Source organism: Gavialis gangeticus, unplaced genomic scaffold (genome assembly GCF_001723915.1).
Source record: "Gavialis gangeticus isolate Ggan-Ray unplaced genomic scaffold, GavGan_comp1, whole genome shotgun sequence".
Classification (NCBI taxonomy): Eukaryota; Metazoa; Chordata; order Crocodylia; family Gavialidae; genus Gavialis; species Gavialis gangeticus.
This window is the reverse complement of record NW_017729024.1, coordinates 178,419,082-178,437,643: the sequence shown is the minus strand read 5'-3', so window position 1 is coordinate 178,437,643 and position 18,562 is coordinate 178,419,082. Positions and strand designations below refer to the sequence as shown.

Here is an 18,562-nt window from a genome sequence, read left to right as displayed (position 1 = left end):
AGGGCAGGCCCTACGAGGAGAGGCGATGGGAGCTGAACCTGTTCAGCCTCCACAAGAGAAGGCTGAGGGGGGATCTAGTGGCCTGTTACAAACTAGTCAGGGGAAGCAGCAGGCACTGGGGGAGTCACTGTTCCCCCAAGTACTACCAGGAGTGACCAGGAATAATGGTCAGAAGCTGGTAGAGGGCAGATTCAGGCTAGATATCAGGAGGCGCTACTTCACTGTCAGGGCGGCTAGGGTCTGGAACAAACTTCCAAGAGAAGTGGTGCTGGCCCTACCCTGGGGGTCTTTAAGAGGAGGTTAGATGAACACCTTGCTGGGGTCATTTGACCCCAGTGCTCTTTCCTACCATGGCAGGGGGTCGGACTTGATGATCTGCTCAGGTCCCTTTCAACCGGACTAACTATGAAACTATGTATCAGGACTTGTCCCTATTGTTGGGTAGTCCAACCCTAACCCCTACTACACTGTAAATGATAAATAACACTAGTTACGTGTGCTCTCATTTATGGTTAGAGATGTGATGGCAGGGCAGTCAGAGCATTGGAGGCATTAGTTCAGGCCCTGCTCTGGAGTCATGTCAAAAGCTACCCCCACATTGACATGACTGTAAGTGGAACTTGGTCATATAAGTTGCGGCACCAAAAGTGGTGGGATATAGTGTTGACCACATCTCTTCCTCGTGTGTGATAGGCTATAAAGCTACTGGGCCTTATCTACACTAGCCTAGTGGCTGGGGAGGCTCAAGTGGACCTTTGACCTTGACCTCATGTAAGATTCATTCATTCTTGGGAGGACCCACATGGTCCTGTCATTGAAGCATGCTCTCTGCTCTGAAGACCTTACCTCTGAAAATAAAAGGATATTTAAGCAGTAGAAATCAGTAAGGTGAACTGTCTACTTCTTTAAGGAGTATATAATCTAGCTGGGTCATAAAGTGTTTATGTCAGCAGTCATTCAAGGAGTTATGTATGCCTTTCTTTGATTTATAACATAGGCCTATAGGAGCAGGCACCGATACCACTTGTGTGTCAAACACGGCCCGCGCACTGTTTAGGGGCCAAATGCTTCCTGCACTCAAACCACAATTCACTGCAATGAAATGAGCACAGCTTTCAGTGCTGTAGCCTCAACTCTGCTGGGGAGTTGATGTGTTGGGGTGCATTTATTCTTGCACCCCAACACAGGAGGAAGGGAAGTGGAATTATCCTTCTTTTAGAGTTTGGGAACTGAGGGGCTAGGTGCTTCCCCAAGGGTCACACAAGAAGCCAGGGGCAGAGGAGGAAATTGAACCTAGGTCTGCCAGTGCCTCAGCGAATGCCCAACCTATTAGCAATCTTCCTGTACAACTGGGCAAGGGATCCTGCAGAGAGAGGTTGTATCCTGCTTTAGCTACTTGCATTTAGATCAGAACTAGGAGCAAATGGAAAGTCACCTAAACATTTGCCCTGTCACTGTAAGGTTCAGCTCATGGGCTGAGCAGAGGTTCTGCTCTGCTCTTACACTCTCCAAAGCCTTTCACTCAGGTCTCTTTAAAACCCATTTAATGTGTAAATGATGATTCTCATCCCCAATGCAGTAGGTCATCCTGCTCAATGGAGGTGTGGGCTGTGGGCTTGTTTCCCTGTCTGGAGTTCAAACTGGGTATTAAGTGGCAGATGCTTGGCTAATATACAGTTCGGCTGAAGACACTGGGACCTCATTTATGTACACCAGCTGCAGATCTGGCAGTAAATAAACAATTTGAGATCCCTCAGGGTAACTCTGGATTGCAACCATTATCATTTCAAATAATGTGCACCAGAAAATCATTTGGACTCCAGTAACATTATTTTAAATAAAGACTTAATTGACATTGATTTTAGTTGGCTTTTTTATAAACCTGATTTTTTTGGCTGTGAATATTTTGGCAGCAGGTAACTTATGCTTTGAATCTGTTTCTGTATGTAAACATGATCTGGATGCTACAGATAGTCGTTCTCTGTGACTTGGAATAGATAACTTCTAATTTTAGCTCTAGCTGGACAGATCTCTGGATACTCTGAAACCTCTCATTATTACAAGGGAAATTCATCCATAAGATTTGCCTTATCCCAGTGTCTACAAGGAAGGGTTCAATATTAATAATATTGATTTATAGAAGAAAAATAGCATTTTTCAATGGACCTGCCAGTATGGGGACATTTTAAATAGTGAGCTAGCACAAACTTAGGAAGTGGGGTAAAACCCATGCTTTCAAGATGAGAAATGGCAAAACAAAATTAAAAAGAGTTTTCCTGAAATGTTTTGTTCCAAAATGTTAAAGAAACAAAACATGCACCCATACAATTTTCCCCCAAGACAAAGTTCAATCTGATGAAACTCTATTTTATAATTTTGAAGGGGAAAAAAATTCCTTGAAAAGAGGTCGCTTGGCTACTGTCTGTAGCTGAAGCTCTGTAGGTACAAATAAACTTCAAATCCAGGATTTATAGGACTAGTACATCGCATACCTGTGCAGGGGATTAGACTGGTGACCACCAAGGTCTCTTCCAACTCTAGGACTCTGTGACTTTTGACGACTGTACTGATGTGACTGAGAAGCAGACATAACAGTTTTGTATTAATTCATTATTTTTAGTAGACTATAGGCAAACTGAGTAGGTGCAGTGTCTTATTGCAACCAGTAACCTACAAGAGGTCAAATTAGCAATGCACTTCTCTCCTTTCCTGCTGCTACTCTTGTCTCCTGCCATGTTAGAAGTATGCTGTCCTTGTCCTTGGCAGATGAGAAGCCGTGTTTGTCCTCAGTAGCTCTTGCCAAACACTCAAGAAATCAATGTTATGAAGAATGTAGTAATTGCTTTTGCAGGGTCTGGAATGGACCCATTTTCCACTAAAGGTTGCCCGATTTTTTCATCACAATGATTTTTGATATGTCTTTGTCGTTCACTGAAAACTGCATTTTTGGTAAGAACAGGTGGGTTTAGGTATACAGATGATTAGGACGTAGGTTGGCTAAAAACATTGGTCAAATTGCCATTAAAAATCAGAATGGAATATTTCAGGCAGTGCAGGAAATGGTGGCAACTAGAGTATTTATTTTACTAACAGATTTGTTTGTGAGAGAGTCATTTTTTTCACAAAAAAGGGTGCTTTTTTTTTGCAAGAAACGTTGACCAGCTCTAGTTCAGGCCTTTCTCTGTGGTGCCTCTTACTCTGAGTCTTCCTCAGGCCTCCCTCTTGCTCAGTTTTGTCCAGTAAATGCCACATCCCTTTGGCTGCTGCTATGAGAAAGTTGAGGGCTGTTCGCCTCTTGTTAAGACCGTAAGAAGTACCAGCATGGGTCAGAGCAGTGGTCCATCTAGACAGCTGTGTTGTCTCAGATAGTGGCAGGAGTGGATGCTTTAGAGGACGAGCACTGAACCGGATCCATCTCGAGTGATCTCTCCCCTATTCATCACCCTTCCCACCATCCACCATTGTTGGTTTAGAGATGCCAGAGGAAATCTCTCTGACTCTTTTGTCCAACAGCTGTTAATAGATCTCTTCTCCGTGAATTCATCTAGTCCTTTTCAGAGCCTGCCGTCACTGCCTCCTGCGGCAGTGAGTTCCACAGGTTAACCATGAGACGTGTAAAAAAAAAAGAACTTGCTCCTATTAGTTTTAAACTTTCCTCCTACTCATTTCTATTCTGGCATTCTGGGACTCGGTGACTAACAGTTCACTGTTAACTGGGTCCACACCCTTCATGATTGTATAAACCTCTATCAATCACATCCTGCCCTAGGGATCCCCCTTGCTGCCTCCTCCTCCTTTCCAAACTGAGGAGTCCTAGCCTTTTTGTCTCCCCTAGCCTGGCAACTGCTTCATACCCCGATCCTTGTGGCCGCCCTTCTCTGTCCCTGTTCAAATTCTGCTACGTCCTTTTTGATGTTGCTTTGTTCTGCCCCAAGAAGACCTGAGAACGCTGCTCACCAAGGCACGCTGCTCCTAAAGCCTCATCCGCTTCTCTGGAGCAGGGCCGACAGGAGCGTTGATTGTGTGCTCTGGATCCTGCATTCTTTGCACACTGCTCACTCCTGTTTGAAATCAGTAGGGGCATGGGGCGTGCGAGGGAGTGGGCTCCATGGCAGTAACGGGAAAAGCAGTGGCTGGCCATTTGTGTTGCTCCCCATTGCAGGAGCAGCCTGGCATTTACTGGAGAAAGCCCAAGTTTTGCTTTTGCCTTATCTGGGGCCAGGCGTATTGTTTGCACTGACTTGGCTTGCTGATTTACCCAGACACTCCTTAGAAACCCAGTAGTCAAGAGAAGCTGGAGATAGCGAGCTGGGTGTGGGAATGGAAGCAGCCTTGGGTTTTTGGCCAACTGAAGAGGGCCTGAAGGGAGTGTTTCAAAACAGATCTGACCTCCTCATATCGTCATATGGGAGCCCTGTGCTGCCATCAGGGTATTTTTGCACTCCTGCGCTAGAAACCTCTCCCTGAATAACATATTTAATGAGGCTAAGGCTGTGATTTGGCTTTTAAAAAAATATAATTTTATAGCATAGACCAGCAATCAGAAGCCTGGAATATATACCAGTGCCAAACCAGTTTCTTTTGCTGTACTGTATCTTTATTTTTTTTAATCTCTCATTCTGTCTTTGTCATCATAATTCAGAGCAGAACGCAAATAATGTTAGATTATCAGTGTTTGCAGTCTTCCTCTTGATACATTGAGACTTAACTTCGAATTGCATGTAGCGGAAGAATGATAGGAACCGGAGCATAAAGGGTGAAGCTGTGTAAATACCTGTGTCTTTGAAAAGGTTGCTCTCCTGCAAAGTATTGTTTGGGTGAGCACCTTTGTATTGTGCAAGTGTTTCCCCTGTGGTCGGGGTGGCAGTGTGTCTGGCAGTTCAGTCCCCAGGTCTGCCACGGATCCATTCCACGACCACATGCAAGTCGCTGCAGCTCCCCTGTGCCTTTGTTTGCCGCTTCACTTCTGTTTGTCTTGTGCGTTTGGACTGTAAGCCAGCCAGTACAGAGCCCGTCTCTGCTGTCTTCACAGTGCCAAAGACAACGTGGTCACTACTCCAACGTCTCTGCATGCTATTGCAATACAAGTAAAAGTGGACCTGGTTTGCCTTTCGCGCTGGTGGAGCTGAACAGTAACCCTGGCACGCGGGGAGGCAGACCTGCAGGGCAGAAATAAGTTTTCCTCCCCTGAGTAAGACCCTGGTGGACTGGGCATAAGGCCTCTGCACAAAAATGACTCTCATACGGAGGTGGATTTAAAAGCCTGGACAAAAGCATGGATCTCTGGTGGGCTGTCAGCCGTGTCATTCCTTGTCCCTAATGCCCTGTACATGCGCAAGCTAATTTTTCTCTCTCTCTCTACTTTACTATATACAAATTGTGTTAAAGGCTCTGAGGAACTTCAGGCTGTGCATTTGGAAGGGATTATTGTACCCATTTAAGCTTAAAGGCTCTTTGCCCTGTGCCTTCCCCACCACCTAAGGTGTGATATAATTGCCCAGACCAGGACTGCCGGTTGGGTCTTATTTTCTAAAATAAAGCTGCACTTACGGGCTTTTTACCTTCATTTTCTTTTCTTCTCCATGGATTAATGCCCAGTAGCTGTGTTTTAAGGCATGCATGCACACTAAGACATCATCTGTGTCTTTAAAGGTGTAAATCAGCATAACTCCATTGACTCCAAAAAAAAACCTGTGCCAGTTGAGAAGCTCTGGCTTTAAGGGAATGGTCAGAAGTCTAAATACTTGATTTGCCTTTTTTTTCTTCTTAAACAAAAAAATCTTTCCAAGGAAAGTCATTTGCTTGGGTGAAAAAGAATCATGAAAGCTGCTGGGAAAATTGGTGCATGTCCCACATGCTGTTTAGCCCTTAATAGTACAGGTGGACAGCAAGGGCTCAGAGCCAAATACTTTTGGTTCAGAGGGAGTGGTGGGAGTGAGCTCGCAGAACCGCTCCTAGAAAGGCTTAACTTTCCTCACACAAATCAATGACAATCTTCCCTCTGCTGCAGACGCCCAAGGAGCAGCCTTTGCCAGCTTCCCATTAAAACAAAGCAGCAAGTTTTATGATAGGCAACGCACCGAGGGAGAGAAAGGGGCCAGACCGCTGGAGAAAAGGTGGGTCGGATGCTGCACTTTTCCACATTGCGCCTGCGGTCCTTTCCTTGCAGTGCTTCTTGCAGGGTATTTAACTGAGGCGGACCAGCCTGAATTTCGAGCTCAGAGGCTATTTCCAACGGCTCTTCAGTGCGCTCGGAGCTGTGCGGCTCTCCTGTTATCATCTCTCATAACGTGTGCACATTTTTAATTGCTGTTCCAACTGGAACCTGTGATGCTCTCTTTCTGATTCATTTGTTGGGTGACTCGAATCCTTACCGAGCATGGAGATCTTGGCTGCCTGTCAACATCTGGACAATACGGTGTCTCGATTTGTGTGGGGTTTTTGCAAGTTCGATTCAAATTTTATTTATTTTTTTTACCTGGGAGATGATGGGGGTTAAAGGCACCTCCTCGTTTCCTATGTTGCTAAGGCAGCCTGGTTCTGAGCAAAAGCAAAACTTGTAAAAATGATCAACATCCTTATATTTTTTAATATTTTAGTTTCAATATCTGTAGGTCTAAAACTTTAAAGCCTTGATGTCGCAGCTGCCCAAATGCTCACTGAATCATTTGGATCTTGTGCTGCTCTACAGCATAATCCTTCTTGCTGCACTGGCTGGGGTGTTTCAAGTGCAGTTCAGGTGGATTTGCTTTCTGTTGTCAATGCAGAAAGCAGTAATTGTGTGCGGGAAACAAGAAGGACTTTATCTTGAAGCCTTGGGTCATCCTCGTTTGGAGTTCAGGTTTGAATCGCTGGGAGCGGCTCTGCGGATGTTTTGTCTTCTTTTTCAGCTAATGGGATGCCGAGACGCTTCCAATGTAGCGTTACACCTTTAGGTGCAGTTAATTTTCTACCTGGAAATGTAAGTGCTATTTTGGTAGTAGAAAAGCCCTCCTAAATTCTGGTACCAGGATAGCTACACGAGATACGAGGGGGTAATTCCCATAGCTGTGCTGCTGATACTGCACTAACTGTCCCCACGATTCCTTGCTTAGGGAGTTTGAGTCGTTCTTATTTACAACAGGACTTGGCTGTTTTAAGGTTTTGCAGCAGGAAAGGAATAACTAGTGCTCAACAGTCTTTGAGTCACTGCTTTCTTCTGAGCTGTGTTTGTACAGCCACAAATCAGCCCACACGTTTCTAAGTTATATGGTTGTGAAGAGAAGTAGAATTTGCCCTGTCCTTGTGTAAGCTATGGTGACAGGGGAATGCAAGCAGTTGCAATACATCCTTTTTTCTCTTTATTGCATTATGGGGCTGTTAATGAGCTAAAGCCTGGACAGGGCCTATGGAAAGTCATGACAAATCCATGACAGGGCCTTTTCCTAGCAGAGCAAGCCGCATGGCGATTCTGCAAAGCGAATGATTGCCTGCTAGGGGATAGTTGGAGAACATCAAAGTCACAGTCACCCATGTCCCAGGCCAGTTTGAATGCGGGGCCCTGGACATGAATGTTGTTGGTGTAGCCTGGCTGATGAAATTCAGTGCTGGAAAAACCCAGTTTCCCGAGTCCTAATCCCAGACTTGTCATCCCATGGGGGAATGTCCTCCGTTGAGTTCCCTGAGAGTTTCTCTGACAAGTTTACCAGCTAAGGGCTCTGCCCCAAGCCAGTCGTTTAACTTCTCTGTGTATCAGTTGCCCCCAGTGGGAAAGGCAGATTATAAACCCTGACGTGTTGCACAGGGGTGTCACGAGAGCTGGTTACGGTTTGTATTGTGTAGCGCTCCTAGAAATCTGGGGCCTTTGTGACATGCAGCCCCCTCCGCACTGAGGAGTGGCTCTCAGATTGAATTTGGAAAGATGCAGAGCGGTCTCGTGAGATTGTACTATTCCTTCCCAAACCACTCAGTGCCAGTTCCCTTGCTGCAAGACACTGGGCCCATCAGAGCCCAGTCTGTGCCGGTCAGTGTTTCAACACAAGGTGGTGTTTGCATATGAGATCAGGCTGTCCAGATGGAGCAGATCCCCCAGTAGTCCACACATGTTCACCAACACAGACCAGTTTCACCTGAAATAATGCAAAGCACAGTGCTCAAGGTCCGACCTTGCAAACACTACCTCGTGCCAGTGGTTCTTTGCCATGCATGTGGGTTCATGGGTCTCCATGGAGCTACTCATGTAAGTAAGAGATGGTTCTTGCCGTTTCCCAGATCGGTCCTTAATCTCCCACTTCACATCCCAGTTTCCTTCCTCCCTTTGTACCAGTGCAAAATATGTGAAAAAAAAGTTGCCGTTCTCATTGGGCAGCAGCTACAGCCACTTGGCACTTCCTTTGCACAGGTGTAGATGACTAATCCAGCACTACAAGTTTAAAAATCTTACTAACATTAACCCTGTGAGGGTGGGATTTTCCAAGGAGCTTCTGTGGGTTTTAGGCGCCTCTGTCCCTTAATGCTCCTCCAAATCCCCCCACCCCTCCCACCCTTAAAGGTTTCGTGCTTGTTTTTTAAATGAATAAATGGCAGATTTCAGAAATGTAAATGTCTTTTTTTTTAAATAGAGGGAGGTGTTAAAATATGTTCAAAACAAAGAAGAGTCTTTTCCCCTGGTTTTTGTAGTCACTCCAGTAATTCCAATAATATGTCACTGAGAGACAGGTTTCTTTAAACTTGATTGTAGGAACAGTCATTAAAACGCCAAAGGATCATAAATGAGATCACAGCATAAATGAATGCAGCAGCACAGGTGATGATTTTAGCAAGCACTCTCCAGGCTGCTGTACTGATGGCAACTGGCATTTTAACTCATCTCAGTTCTAGCAAAGGGATCTTCGATTTAAAAAAGAGCGCCAGCAGTAATGTCTGAGGGCCATTTGGCTTGATCATCTTCCCCTAGAACAACACAGTGGTGTCAGTGTTCCTCTGCATTGGCAGGAGGCAAAGGGTCGATCTCAGCTTTAATTTGAAGGATCTGGTTGTACTTATGTGACTCAGAGCTTCAGGTGGGGGCCCTCTGTCCTTGCCGACAATGCTACACACAGTCTTCATTTTTTGTGAGCAAGTTAACTCCTAGTAAGTATGAGGACCGTTTTACCCAGCACATTTGAAGTCAGGTTGCACTTTTAAACCCAACGACAGACAGAGATTTCTTTCCTTGTCTTTTTAGGCTAAGGAGCAATCCAGGGTTAAGGTGAAGCAGTGCATGGCGGGGTCCAGTCTGTGTTTACAGTAATTACACAGGTGTATAATTGTACAGAAGTGTTTGCAGTGTTTTCCCTGAGCTACGCAACAGTACAGGTTTGGTCAGTGAGATAGAGCTGCGCGGCTTATTTTCTTCTGGCTGTGAGCTTTAGAGCTGAATAGAGGGAGGGGATCTGGGGCTGGGATATTTCTGCCAAGAGCAATTTGGAGACTCCTATTAGTCAGAGCTCTTTTATTTCTTACTGGAACAGGGTGCCTGAGAGTATCTTTCACATGTCTGCTCTCTTTTAATTTCACTCAAATGAACAACCGCCCCTTCTCCCCCCAGGAAGAAAAAGGCTTTGCTTCTTGTCTCTAAAGATACAAGCAGCTCCGAACAAATTGGTACAGGTCAGGCGTAAGCTGTTTTCCAGGGCAAATCCCTTTGTGTCTCTGGCACTCAAGAGGAAAGTGGCCTCGTGGCCTCAGCTCCATGCTGTGATCCCGGGGCTGGGAGGATGTAAGCCCCTCCAAGTTTCCGTTCTTCCTGGTGTTTGCGGGTCGTTCCTGTTTTTAGGGCCCCGTAGCACTGCCAGAGCTGTGAGCATAGTCAGACCCCAAGACTTACAGGCCATTTCTGTCTCTGGGCTTAGTATAAAGGGTAGCTTCTGAAGAGGAAGAGGGAATATTTGCCTTCATGGCTGCTCTTTACAGTGTGCGTGAGCACGCACGTGCATGTGTGTGTGCATGCATGTGTGTACCTGTGCGTGCATGTGCGGAGGCGGAAGGTCAGGCTACTTTTTGGATGACTCAGAAGAGTCAGTGGACCTACTTGATGCTCCCCCTCACTCCCCAAATATATAGGTTTGGGGAGAGGCCCAGTCATAACCCCGGGGGAGGAGACCATTGTGCACAGAGATATTGGAGCTTACTGGGTGGAGGGATGGAGGTTGGCCGGCTTCCCGGCTATGTAAGCAGCACACGCCCATGTTCACTGTATATCCCCACTGAGCCTGCCACCAAGGTATCTGGGCACCTGTGACCAAGGTGTATCAAGTTGCACAGTGGAGCCCCTGCCTGACTTGAACGGGCCAGTCGAAATTTCTGGCTTTGCTTGATGCTCCCAAGCTCTGTCGCTGGCTTTGCCACTCACTCCCCTTCTGGCAAAGAAGTCATCCCCCCGCCCTGCCCTCAAACCCAGCCTCTGGTTCAGCTGGTTGGTGCACAGTGCCTGCTGCTTATTAGGCTAATCCTGCACTCCCCTGATGCTCCCGCTGCAGTTTATTGAATCCCCATGTTTGCTTTTGTCTTACACGGCTGTCCAACTTCTGAGAGGTTGGGGGCCACAGGTCATAGTGTGAGCCATGGGTCCCCAGGGTGGCTGCCACCACATGGTCTCCCACCCTCTACACTGCCCCAGCACGTGTGCGAGCAGCCCTCCTCCACTGCACAGGTGGACAACCCCCACTCTCAGCTCAACAAGGGCTGCCTCGTGCCACAGACTGTCCCAGCACTGCAGGCTGGGCTTTGCTGTGCCCTTCCCACCCCCCGGGGCCGGCACAGAAAAAAGCACCTGGTGCAGCTGGAGTGATAAGGGGAGCAGCATGTGGGTGGGAGCCCCGGGGCCACAGATTAACCCACTCATGGACCACATGTGGCCCATGGGCCACCAGTTGGATGGGCCTGTCTTAGGTCTTAAGCTTTTGAAGCAGGAATCATCCTTTTGTTATGTGTTTGTATGATGCCCAGTGCATTGGAAACCTCCCTCTTAGCTGCCACCTGAGTAAAAATCAAAACTAAAAAAGCTAAAGTCTCACCCTAGCCGAAGAGTCTGTCCAGCAAAGGATGTTAAAGCAGGCCAGCTTCTGTATCTGGTGGCACATCCCGCATGATGTAGGCAGAAGGCAGCCTGCTTTGACTCCCTAGGCTGAATGACCTTGTGCCCATTTACAACTGAGTTGACTATGAGCAGCTTCCAAAGCTGGTCTTGGACTCGTGCCACTGCATAGGTCACGCAACACCTTAACCCTTCTGACACCCTCTGCATCATAAATAATGAATAATAATTAAAACCTTCATGAGGATGCTGGGAGGAAAAGTGCTTTAGAGAGAGAAAGCACCAGAAATGCCAGGTATTATTACCAATAAGTGACCTTGTGGCAGGAGCCCAGCAACATACTGTACATTAAATCCCAACATCCGTATTGATGCAAGCTTATGGCGAACAATGGCCTCTCCTCTTTCGTATGGCTTGGTTGATTGGACATGTCATCTGACTGGTTACTACAGGGTGAGGGCCATGAAATGCAGCCGAGCGACACTACTAGCACCTCCAAGGACGCAGGAGGTGACGTGCCTGATAATCCATGGGATGATGCTGTTCATTTATACAACAGGGAATCTTGTCTTCTCAGTCTTCACCTTTCTGTCCAGCCAGTCTCGGAAAAGAGTGGTGACTGAAGGCCTTGCAGACTGAAGGCCCTCCTTAGTAACCTTGGACAAGTCACTTAAGAGTCGGCCCCTGCAAGCTCTCTGTGCACAGACCTCATTGAAGACAAATTGTTCCCCATAACCCGTTTGCTGCAGATGGTGCTCTGTGAAGGTTGGCTCTGTGGTTAAGGTATTAGCCTAAGACTAGACAGCAGTGTGTTCAAGTTCCTGCTCTGTTCTTTAGGGTGACTTGGGGAAACTGGTTGAACCTCTTTCTACCTCAGTTCTCCATCTGTAAAATGGGGATAACGGCTCTTCTCTCATTCAGAGACTGTGTGGAGCATCTGTACCTTAAAGAGACCTTGTAACAGGCCAGTTCTAAGGGCAGAAGCAGCACCTGATGCAGACAGCGTTTGAGGCTTATTGCCAGACTGGTGCTGATTTCTGGGAACATGCATGTTGTACATAGGTAGGCTTTGCCTGAGCTTTTTCTTTTTTCCAACTGTTTGCATTGGTAGTGAATAGTGCTGATCAAAAATACAGGACCCTTTCTTAGAAGAAATACTTGGAAAAATGGATCCCTTTTTTCATCGAATGCTGTTTAAAGAAGACATTTTCCCAATAGCTTTAATTTGCAAACAACGCATCTCATCTGTTGGCTCCTCCATATTCATGCCATGTGATCGGTTAAGTTGGTCACACGCTTTTGTTTCTGCTTCCTGGCTGTGTTGTCATTCCCAAACTTTCTGTACACCCTGCTAGCACTCAATGGATTTATAGCGCAGCTGTGTTTTGAGCACAGGAATAATCATTGTTTATTAAAGCCTCTGAGTAGGGGTGGAAATAGGTACATTTCTGCCTTCCAATTAGAGCGAGACCAGGTGATGAAACTCTAAGCAGCCTGAGATAAATTTGGCACTTCTCGTTTTCTAATGAATGCCCCACAATTGTGTGAGAGCTGTTTTCATAGCCTGTTCTGAAAGATTAAAATGTATAAGACCCTTGAAAGTCCATTTGAGCAAGGATTAGTGCCTGAAAGGCTTAGGTAGGTGTAGGAACTGAAATGCTAGAAGGGGATGCATTGCGAGGAAATAGGTTGGTTTTGCTTTCCTTTATAATCAATTATTCTTTGCACTGAGCAGGGCTGGGGCCTTGTTCTCTGATGATGAGGTATGTATTGCTTACTGCTTTTATTTTTATTTTGGTGTGAAGCCACCAAAATGGGCCTACCTGTTGTAGCATGTGGGACACCTGCTATCAGACTACGCTCACAGAGCGTGGAGGAAAAAGGAGATTTGGAGGTTGTAAACGGCCATAGTAGGGAAAAGGGAAATTTCTTTCAGGAGTGGGAGTCATCTGAAGAAGTCGGTGTATTAAGGAATATAATACTTAACGTATTCTAGGCCAGCAGTGGGAATCCATTAGGAAGCCAAAGTGCTCTACAGCTGTTAGCATCTCATTGCTGGCAATAGCCTGTTACAATCCCGTTCCCTGTGGACAAATGGCCTCATGATGAAACCACCATGATGTGTGGCACGAACTGGCCGTCACATGAGGAAGACTGAGGATGGGCTGACATAAAGGCTGACCTATCCACTCACCCTTCAGAGTGGCCCATCCCTGCAAGATGGGGTCCTAGAAAGACCTGAGAATAGGCCGGCTGCAGGAATCAGCTCTAAGCACATTCGTGTCAGGCCTTGTGAAAACCTCTTGTGCTGGTAGGGCAGTTTCCCCTCTCTCCTTCCATGGAGCTTATGGAGTCTCTTGCTAGTGGGAGTTTTTAAATGTAGGTTAGGCACAAATTTATCTGGGATGGGTTGGACAGAGCTGATCTTGCCTCGAGCAGAGGGTTGGAGCAGGTGACTTCTTGAAGCCCCTTCCCGTCCCATTTTCCTGTGATTCTGACATCCCCACTCCTGGTTGACCCATCGCAGTATCATCTAGGGAGGAGTCCTGGGGTCTGTTCCCATCTCTGCCACTGGCTCACTTCATATGTGTGAAGGCCAGAAAGGGACCACTATGACAAGCTCATCCAGCATTTTGCATAGCACAGAAACCCAGCCCATGAATCCTGCATGACCTCCATCACTTCTGGCTGGGCTCAGCACCTCTTTTAGAAAGACACCCAGCCTCAACAGAAATGCTTGCAGTGACAGAGAATCCAGCAGGCCCTTTGCTAACGAGTTCCCATGGCTAATTACTCTCACAGAAGTCTGACCTCATTCTAGACTGAAATTGCCTAACCTTAACTTCCAGCCAACAGATCTTGCTAACCCTCCATTTACTCCTTTTAAGAGCCCCCTTTTAGATTAATCCCTCTGTGCCTCAATTTACCTTTCTGCCAAGTAAGTTGATTAGGTCTCTTGCAAGGAAGGGCTGTCTGAAAGGGGACGGTGAGATCTTTGTGATGAGGGTGGCTAAAGCAAATGGCTAAAAAGGCCGTCACATTGAAAAAAAGCCATAAATTTCCTGTAGGTATTTGCTTTACATTCGTGGCAGCAGAGAAGCAGGATCCTTGCAATATCCTAGCCTTTCAGCTGTTCACAGGCACTTTCAAAACAGTTTTGTTGCAATTAATTATAGTGCAATTAAAGCCGAGTGACGATGCTAACTAAGGGCTAAATCTTGTGAAATAAAATAGTGTTTGGGTTGATTTTGTAATTGCTCCAGGTTCCCCAGATACAAATTATATTGTCAGGATGTGTAATTCATTGGGGAAACATCCACACAAATAGCTCGGGGCAAGAATACTGCTTGCCAGCTGTGCAGGAAGCAGTGGCGTATCTGGCTCCTCCTCCACCCCTCGTGAGCTCCTCTCCTTCTGCGCAAGTCAACACGGGGTGGGTGGGCCCAGGCATAGCAGGGGCCAGGTTGGGGTCTACCCACTCTGGACCTCATTGCCGAGTCAGCCCAGGGCGGCAAGTCATCTGCTTCTGTGTTGAAAGCGTTGCTCCAGATGTTCCCGCCTCCCAAGGCAAGAAGACTGGGTCCAATCTGTGGCTCTCGCTTGTGGGTTTCTGACCTGCTCCTAAAGCGATGCAGCTCCACCCTACCCTTATACCAGGCAGATTTTACAGCTGCAATTTAGCCCTTAGAAAACAGCATTCGGAGTATTCCCATGTGATCCCTCAGCTGAGGTTCTGCTGCTGCATCTCGGGTGGATTACTGTACTTAATTCTTATCAGGCTATCCAGCTGACCAGTGATAAGTAGAGCTGCAGCACACTGATTCATCTGTTAAAGGTGACCTGCAAAGGGAATAAAAAGGAGTACTGACTTTTTGAGCGTCCTTAAGGACTGAGTGGTTTATGCTAAAGGTTCTCTCCTTCCATTTTTTATCTCCAATCTACCAGGAGCAGCATGTCTTGTCTTCCCTGTTGGTGCAACAGGTCTCTTTGGAGGAGGTGATAAATGGAGTGGGGGATTTTTCAGCTGTAATTGAAAGGCTGTCTCTCTTTAGGCAGGGGATCTTTCCTCTCAGTCATTGGAAGCATTTAAAGCAAACCAACCACAAAAGGCTTCCAGTGTTGCCAACAGTAAGTATTTCACAGGAATGAGCCCTAAAAATCCTGATCTCGAGTCATGAGATTCAACAAATTCTGCCTTTTTATTTAAATGAGCATGTTAGAGCACTGGGAGGTTCACATTTTCAAACTCTTTTCCCTACCCACAAAGGCTGGAAATGGCCTTTTATAATGAAAGCTGAGATTATGAACTTGTAAGGTGGTTCCAGCAACTGGAGCTGTGGGGGAAGCATCAAATACTGTGAGAACCTGAATTAAATTGAGAGCTCCAGTAATGCTGATTAGAAACCGGTCTAAATAAAAATCATGTCTGGTATCAGGAGCCTAAGTTCCCCTGCTTGGTACCAGCAAGATCATAACTCCAGTGGTGCTCCAGTCATCTGTAGTCTTGTAGGGGGAAAAAATCATTCTCAGCTTTTGATTATACAAAGAGACCTAAGTCTTTTCCTGTTGGAAGATAAAATCTTGTGCCAGCTACAAGGAAGATAATCTAAACTCAATTGATAAAAGTCTCCAAACCTATGGAGATAGGCCAGTGGTGCTCAGCCCATGGGCCCTATCTAGCCTGTGGAGCTCCCCAAGGGTCTGGAAATCTGGCAGCAGGGGAGTGCTGCCAGCATTAATTGATGCTCCTTTATTGCCAAGTTTACAGACCTGGGGGAAGACCTGAGGGCCAGATAATGTGGGCCTGCCCTGGCACTTAGCGTCACTCCACATTGGGTGCAGCCAGCTCATGGGGTCAGGCCAGCGTGGCTAAATTCAGCATACATGGTTAGGATGGCACGTGGGATCCCCCTGTGGACCAACCACGTGCCACTCATCCAGCCTGTGGGGCTGGAAGTTCGGGCACCGCTAAAGTAGACAGATGTAGCAATTGTACCACTATCAAATGATAGGGGTACAAGTGGAACTGTTACACTGGAGTGATACAGATGCAGCAAAACCAGTTACAGCCATTGAGCTAATTTATACCACTCCAAGAGTATGCAAATGAGTTACTTCATAACAGAAGGAGGACGCTCCCCCTCTATTTTAAATTGATTCAACTTTTCCTTTGCTTATAGCTGCAGTCACCAATACCAGCATCAGCCATGTCAACAAGCAACCGCCATCATGTAGCTGGAAGACGTTAGGGGTTTGGGGCCAGCCCAAGGGGGCCACAATCGGGAAGCTGCTATTGGGATTAAAGCTTTGTTGTAGAGTCGGCAGGGCAAAGAGCCCAAGGACTGAAGGCAGCGTGGATACCACACTATCCCTTGAGCTCTAGAGGTGGCTGCAGTGATGCTTTCAGTGTCTGTGCCTGCGTTTTGCCCATTTGGTGTGCAAATGGAGACCCTGAGCCTCTGGGCCGACAACCTGGCACCTGTTATGAATGCTAAATCTACTGCAGGGATGCAAAGAGAGAGCGCCCTCGCACTGATTAATTTGAGCCCAGGATGCTCTTATCCTGGGTTCCAAGTAATTGTCTCTCTTGTCCACAATTTTCTCTCCTTCCATTTCACTGCATATTTATTAGGTTTCAGGAGGCTATCTGCAGCCACATTAAACCAATTTACTCCTTGAAATGTCTGACCTTTGATCTGCTAGCCGTATCCTTTCTGAGACAGAGAAAGAGCCTCTAATAATGTGCCACATGAAAGGCTGGAGTCTGTCACTTTCAAAATCTGGTCTGGTTTGTGAAAGTATTGGATGAATCAATTATTGCCTAATAATCATTGCCGTTATTGCTGGGCTGTGCTGGTAGGGCATTTTCCCCTCTCTTCTTGGCCACTTAAAGCATCTTACAATTTTACATCACATGAAATCAGTTATCAGAGCAATAATGCCAGGATGCCTGTGCCTACATAACTGGTGAACTTTGAGCAGTCTCTTCAACTGTTTAGAAAGCTCTAGTCCTAAAAACAAATGTACCCTCAATCAGGAAGAAGAATAGTGAGGTGCTTTTCTCTTTTAGGGCTAAAGATTTGGACTGTTCGTGCTATATTTGAAGCCCCGCCCACAACATTTTGTTGCAATTATATTGCAATTAAAGAGGAGTGATGATGCTAAATAAGGGCTAAATCAGCATCGAGGTCCTAGGTCTTGAAAGTGAGGTGCCCTTCCCTTTGCACCCGGCAGCATGTTGTCCCTTCTGAGGCTGCCTGACTCTACCTGGAAGTGCAGCAGAGGTGCGAGGCTGTGGCAAATGCTGAGATCATCATCATCATCTGCGGCTCTTCAAGGGTTTGCCTGATTCTTGCTTTGGGTATAGGAGGTCTTGATTCCAATCCCAGATAGACCTTTTGCTTGGGGTTTGGCCTCGGTGCCCCTTGGGGTCCCTTCCAAACTTATGATTTTACAAAGGGGAGGTAAGTGCTACTATTCCCATTTTACAGACAGGAAAACTGAGGCAGAGACCCATGTGACTTGTCCACAGTCTTGCATCAAGCAAAGAACAACAGTGTGGACTCCAGGGTGCCAGTCCAGTGCTCTGTTCACCGAACTGCACTGATTGCCCATGACTTGCCATAGTCCTGGTGCTCTCTGACCGACGGACTGTGTTTAACCCCTTTATAGGGAGCATTTTTACACAGGGTGCCACACAAACACCTAGTGATGGAGAGTCTGGATTTCAGCCAAGAGTGAGCTGTCTCACCACAGCCCCGGCCCTCTGAATAGGTTTTACTCATGTGAGTAACTGTGGCAGGACCAGGTCCCTTTTCAGTCTTCTCGTGAGTGGCTGACAGTGATGCTGTCCTGTCTGGGGTGCTCATTTGTTCCATTTTTTACAGTCAACTCCGTCCTGTCTTGTTTGTGAAACAGCTGGTGCACAGTGCAGTATGCCATTGCTGTATGTGCACAGATCCATGGTATTGTCTGGCGTTTAGCCGGGGGTTACAGATTCCCTGCTCTGACAAGCCTACAGCCTAACCACAGGCAAGGGGTTGATCCCCTATAAGTCAGTGTAGCTTCTTTGACCTCCATGGAGCTACAGCATTTTCCCCAGCTGGGGATTTGGCCTCCACCCTTCTAGGCAGATGCTCTGGGCACTGATCACTGTTGCCCTGAACCTTGTATGGCCATTTCCTCTCATTCATACTGATTGTAAAAACACCATACTAGCAGAAGTATGGCCCAGCTTGTCCTGGTTTGAATGGCCACCCAAGGTCCATGGGAGCAGAGGATCAGGCTTCCTGTCTCATGTTTGTACAGCACCTAACACAGAGGGAGACAGAGGCTGAAGGGATTCTTGGGGGCAGTCATATGACAAATAAAAGATAAATGGTAATAATAAAAGAAGGACAGGGCAACCCAGTAAGGATGGGAAGAGGGGAAGGACCGACCACCCATCACGCTGCCAGGCTGTTGCATTCACCATGGAGCCTGCAATCATTTTAGAGGTTTAGTCTT

The 18,562-nt window shown here is 46.8% G+C and overlaps 1 protein-coding gene across 2 annotated transcripts in view; it reads left to right on the top strand.

The window, feature by feature from the left end:
* The window catches only part of ZBTB7C (zinc finger and BTB domain containing 7C), a 193,436-nt gene that overhangs the window by 52,546 nt on the left and 122,328 nt on the right, over window positions 1–18,562 (top strand). The window contains exon 1 of one of the 2 annotated variants that reach the window (XM_019518139.1): window positions 5,670–6,116. The exons of the other annotated variant lie outside the window; for it this stretch is intronic. The gene's annotated coding sequence lies outside the window, so the exon portion shown is untranslated. Of the gene's footprint in view, window positions 1–5,669; window positions 6,117–18,562 lie in introns of those variants that run through there. 2 annotated transcript variants of the gene reach the window in all.